Source organism: Diadema antillarum, unplaced genomic scaffold, assembly GCF_040938485.1.
Source record: "Diadema antillarum isolate AM-2024a unplaced genomic scaffold, OU_Dant_1.0 seq00000845_RagTag, whole genome shotgun sequence".
NCBI lineage: Eukaryota > Metazoa > Echinodermata > Echinoidea > Diadematoida > Diadematidae > Diadema > Diadema antillarum.
This window is the reverse complement of record NW_027271719.1, coordinates 549,611-555,821: the sequence shown is the minus strand read 5'-3', so window position 1 is coordinate 555,821 and position 6,211 is coordinate 549,611.

The following is a 6,211-nucleotide window of genomic DNA, read 5'->3' as shown; positions in this document are numbered from 1 at the left end:
TCGCCTTTATGTGGATTGAGGGAATGCTTTTTGTAACTTGAAGGTTGGAGCTCGAGGGATTTTGAAGCATGGCAGCACATAGTAGGCATGTGATAAGATGATGAAATGCTGTTATACTCAATATGCGCACAAAGTACAGTACACTCATAACCCTAACTTACCTGGGCTATTTAGCGAGCTTGAATTCCTGGGGGGGGGGGGGGGGGGGGGGGCACTATGGCCCCCCCCCCCCCCCCTTCAGATCTCGGCCGTTGATAGCGCGATCGCCGCAAAATTGTGCATGAACATAAAGCCGGATGTAATCTACAATTTAAGTTAAAGTTTCAAAAAATTTGCATTTTCTATTTTAGATTAATTATGCAAATATATGCAAAAAACATCATTTTCGTCTGTAATTGCTTATAAAAGCTTATGGAATGCTGATTTTTGGTGTAAATATTCCTAGTGACATTTTGAACATTTGTGCGTGAAAAAAAATTCAGTATCAAAACTAATTTCTTATGTTTTTTATTGTTTTATCAATTTTTTATGTATTTCCCTGTTTTTTCGAACTTTTGTTTTTGTTGTTTTTTTCAGCAGAATTTGTCATACACATTTTTTGAAGCATAATTATACTAAAATAAATTGATTTCAGCCTTTAGAATTAAAAATATTAATTTTTATATGAATTAATTGAAAAAACACAATTTGTATTGACTTTGTACACAAAATCACGTTTTTGAGCAATTTTGGGGTTGACGAAAATTTTTCGAAGGGGCGTGGCTTCGGAACGGTATGCCCGGGCGCGACAAATTTGGTCTCAAAAGTTGCGCGAGACTTGAAAGTAAAAAGTCAGCAAGCGGCGCGGTCAAAAAATTTTGCGCGCCGGAATTGTCGCGGAATTCGTCAAGGGGGGGGGGGGCCATTATGTGCCCCCCCCCCCCCCCCCAGGTAAGTTAGGGATAAGGCAATGTGTATGAGGTGAAGAGAAGCATAGCTGTGACTTGGAAACTCTTGGTATCGAGATGCTGTGTAGTGAAGTACGAGACTATATGTTAAGACCACTTGGAAATACGTCTCTGATTACATGTGTGACATTGCCATTATTGTTGCCAATTTTGCATGCCTTTCATAGAGTACAGCAATGGATCTGAAGATCCATTTTGAATGTAAACATAATGTTGACTATATTTTGCGTGTTTATTTACTAAATGAAATGAAATTTCACTTCACGATAAAGCATGTAAGACAAAAGTCAATCCAGTCCAGAAATTTTTGCATAAGTGTAAATTAAAGCTGTATCGTGTGAAAGTGTTGAAAACTGTATCATACGTGTACTGGAAAGATTTTTCCATTAATTTTCCCCCAAATAAAACTGATATGGAATAATCTTCAAGCATAATTCTCTTTTGATGGATATATCAAATTTGTGCCCGGGCATGCCCAGTCGAGTAATTTTCATTTCTGTTTCACAATTTTTTGCCCAATTTCTAATCGCGCATCCCAGTGTCTTTTACCATTATATATCACCTATCTTTTATAAGTAGGGATGGCGAAAAGTAATTACCATCACAAAGACACATATTCCGTGGACAATGGCTGGTGATTATGCAGTAAGACACGAGTCAATTGTCTTCCTATCTGTGCGACAGATCCAGTTTGGTACATGCTTCAGATATTTTCGCCTGGCAGAATCGAACGTGTAACAAAGGAAATGAGACAATTGTGACTCCATTCTCTTAAACCTCCTTGAGTACAGCAAGAACAGCCATTCAGAATTGGTTAATGCAGGTTGCACCATCAAATTTTGATTAGAGTTCTTGGATGTATATATTTATGTGTTTGATATGAAATGTTCTCAGCATTGATAAGTAACACTTTATTGTATTTTCAAGATGGTTTTTGTAAGGAGAATAACTCGAACATTTTATCAGAAGATATTAATCACAGTAAAGTATTACACAACTTAGATTAGGTACTGATGTCAATTCCACCAGAGTGGCCCACAACCTGACATTTGAACATTTTGCACCCTCTGAATGTGAGAATATTACTGAAATTGTACGTGCACGGAGTGCACATCACAAGCGCATAGTGTGGAATATTTTGCCACTTCTTTCTTCCTGTGCTGCTCAGGTTCGACGTTCTGTCTCATGTTTGCACACAAATTTTTCTCAGTTGTGTGGTGTTTCTAAAATTTTGCACATGGTTCACATGTTTGACTACATTTTATTTTTCACTGCAACATGCTCAACCTGGACCAACCTGATAACACACAGGTCTCCTATCTGTTTCAAAACAGTTTTTCTGTATTTCATGTAAATTTAGCTTTTTATACATGTCAGACAAATTGCTGTTCTATGGGATTTGTATGTATGGTGCAAAATTGTGACTTTGCCAAACTCAGAGTTAAAGAAAAAAGTGTACATCCTTCACATCAAATAGTGGTATAGAGCAATAACTACAGGTACTGATTGATAATATCTGTAGTAATGTAAATTTGTATATATTTTTTGTATATTTATATATAACATTAAAACAAAAACACCACTGCAGGAAGTTTTGCAAAATTAAAAAAAAAAGGCATTCTCATTTTTTTATTGATCATGTGTTTACCTTTCACAAAAATGAAATGCACAACCCACACAGACTAGGCGCAAGCAATAACACGAAATATACATGACGTTAATTCCTACATACATGACATACCTTTCCACTGTTTAGTTTCCTGCACATCATTCAATATAACTATATCTCATATACATCTGAACATGAGTAATGCCTCTTCTACAATGAAAAGCACTAAATGAACAAAAAGTTTGTCTTTGCCACCATATTGTACTTACATGAGATACAGATATTACATTGATTCACGTTAAAATCACCTAGTACATGAACATGAAAAAAGAAAAACAATTACTGTAAAACGAGGAATTTTCGCGTGCATTTTAATTTCGCAAATTTCGCGAGCGCCAAGATTCGCGAAATTAAAATGCACGCGAAAGTTCTTGTCTACACTATACGCATTGAATGCCAGTGGCAGTTCGCGAAAATTTCATGCCGCAAAAAAGGCCGTCGGCTTCAATTCGCGAAAAATTCATGCCGCGAATATATCATGTTTTACAGTATACATTGTACATACAATGCCATTGATACAATACCAATTGTGTGTATGTGTCTAGTTTGTGTAAGTTGGGCGTGTTGTACAACGTAGGTGAACACTTCAGAAACGATATCGTTAACGACGATACACCAGGATCCCATATGCGAACACTGGTCTCAAGAATATACATTGTAATGTGTATATGTTCTTTCTCATATACATTATATTTGTAATGTGTCTCATACCAGTAGTGTTCATATACAAATTGTATCTAAGATGACCCTATCTCTCCTCTATACATGTATTATCTTTAACAGAAATACACTTGCTTCACAGCTGATACAATTGTACAACCTGTGCGATGTATATGTATTTCATCTACATACAGGGCTTAGAAGCACATTTTTCAACATGCCCCAAAATAACATTCAACCTTACACCAATAACAATCTCCTCTCTCCTATATTCAGTGTCCATAAATGCTCACAGACTCCCCTTTTACCATAAATTGAACAATAATAGGCTTATATTATGTTCAATTTATGCGTAACTCAAAATCTGACATTGAGGTCAATACATTTCCCTCTGCTAAGATGGAAGAGATTCTCTGAAAGGCTTGCCAATCATGAGGCTGACTTTGATGAACCCATTACAGTGCACTCCCATTATAAAGAACATGGTTTATGATGAATTTTCTGTTAAAACAAAGTAAAAATTCAGGTCCTGAAATCATCATCTGTATATCTGTATGTATTTTATATGTTTGGTTTTAATGAAATTTCAGCATAATGATAGAAAACTGCTAGTCCTGCAGACTTTGTTACAGTGGACTCCCGTTATAATAAAGTCATCGGGACTGGCAGTTTTCTTTTTTCATATCGAAATTTCGTTATAACCGAACAAATAAACAATAAAAATACATCAAGTGGATAATGTTACGGCACAAATTTTTACTTCGTTATAAGTGGAATTTCGTTATAACTGCGTTTGTTATAACGGGAGTGCACTGTATCAGAATAATAGGAATCGCCTGTACTGGGACATAGTGTGTCCAGTTTAACATCTATGGGAAATTACACCACCAGTGAGGCAGCAGGTTAGCCTTCAGTACACAAGGTAGTGCCTTGGTGCCTTTTGTGTTCCACTTTGTTTGTTTGTTTGTCCATGGAATCATTGCAATATTTAAGTGGGCTCAGCAATGTGTAGGCTGCAAGGGTTGAAAAAAACTCCTAGTATTGAGACAGGAAGGAATACTGTTACTTATTACTCTTATCCCTCAAAAAAACTTCTACATGTATAGTCAAATAATGAACAGACCAAAGGTGACAAAATGAAAAAGGAAAACACTTGGGGACTTAAGTTTGGTAAATACAATTTTGCAGCAAATTTAGGTTTCTAGACCAACAGTAAACTGACAGTTTAAAGATTTGAAGAGGCTTAAAGTCTGCAAGCAACCAAAGAATGTATAAATGCCAACAACTGCTAAAATAATATCTCAACTCCTGATATACACCGTAGTTTTGGTGTGCTTGTTGAGTACATATTAACCTGTCGAGGACAGTTTGATTTTGCTACGACACGCATTTCCCATAGACACCTGCTCGAGTATACTCGGGACTTGTCCTCAACAGGTTAAGCTGATCAAGCATGTAGACCAAGTACTGAATTACTGTAGTGTAGTAGTGCCTAGATATGGTTGGGGGAGTGACCAAATATAGAAAAAAAAATACTCAAAACCTCACCCCTTTCTGAACACGAAAAAAGGACATTGTTCAACTAGTGTGCAGTGAGATACAACATGAAACTACCTGAAAATTATTTCATTTCTTGAATCACGTAAACACATCTCATTTCTTTCTTAAAGGGTGAATCTACTGGCACATTATAATCAATTCACATAATATTTTCAACATAAACTACCTTCAGGAGCTTGTTATTATTTTGCTTTTGCTGGGCAATACTTTGTTATCGCTGGACAACATCATTTATGCAGTATTAATTATGCCACAGTTGGTCAGTGCAGAACATTTGGCACATGATAGTGTATGGTCACTGTGTATGGTATTAGTGCTTTTCATATTACCGGGTAAAGACAAGAAAATCACCCCTTCATTAGGTCAACATAATTAGCAAACACACACAATAAAAATAGATCAATGCTTTAATTTGTCTCCCATCATGTCAAAAGTGAGAAAACCATCTGTGTTGAAGCCAACATGATTACTACGTCTAGAAAGTGGGATAATGAAATCTAAATGGATTTTGCTCTGAAAAATTGGATTTTCCAAACAAAAGGTCTGTCAGATTACTGTTCATAATTAACTCTTCAACAGGTTAATTTATCATTTTTTCAATTATTTTCATTTATATTTTAAAGTAATTTATTTATTCATTTACTTACTTATTTATTTACCTATCCATCTATCAATCTACATGTATGTACTTATTTATTCATTCAGTCATGTACTATGTGTATATAATTATGTACTGTATTATTATTATTTTTTTTTTTTTTTGGAGGGGGAGACTTCCATTTAAAGAAACAAACACACAAACATCCACAGGAAGTGTATATTTGTGTTTTCATTCTCATCTTTCACAAACATTATATGAACAATCTTGAAAAATGACAAACCACAAGTGCTTGATATCACACCACAAATTTTCAGTTCTAACTCCCATGATTTTACAAACTCTACCACAATGTGAAACTCTACCACAATGTAGCGCGTGTACCAGCTGTTACAATTACGTGACGTCTTGTCATTCTAGATAAAAAGATGTTTTCCCAAACACACAAAAAACTTTACGAAAATGTAAGAGCACAGTGACTGACACATAATCTGCAATAGCAATGAAAGATCATGGGTGTTTCTTCTGCATGTCAGTAATTCAAAGATTCAAAGTAAGAAAAAACAAATCACTCGTATTTCTGTTTACAATTTCACAATGTCTGATGGTAAACACCATGTTCACAACTACAACACATAACACTAATGTGTTGCACAGCTCCACTGCATACTGTAGAAGTTGTTATTTTTGTGTACAGATATTTTCACAAATGAGTAGGTCACAGACATTTTTGCAATACCTCCAGATGTTATCGCAATATGACCCCAGGGTTACAAT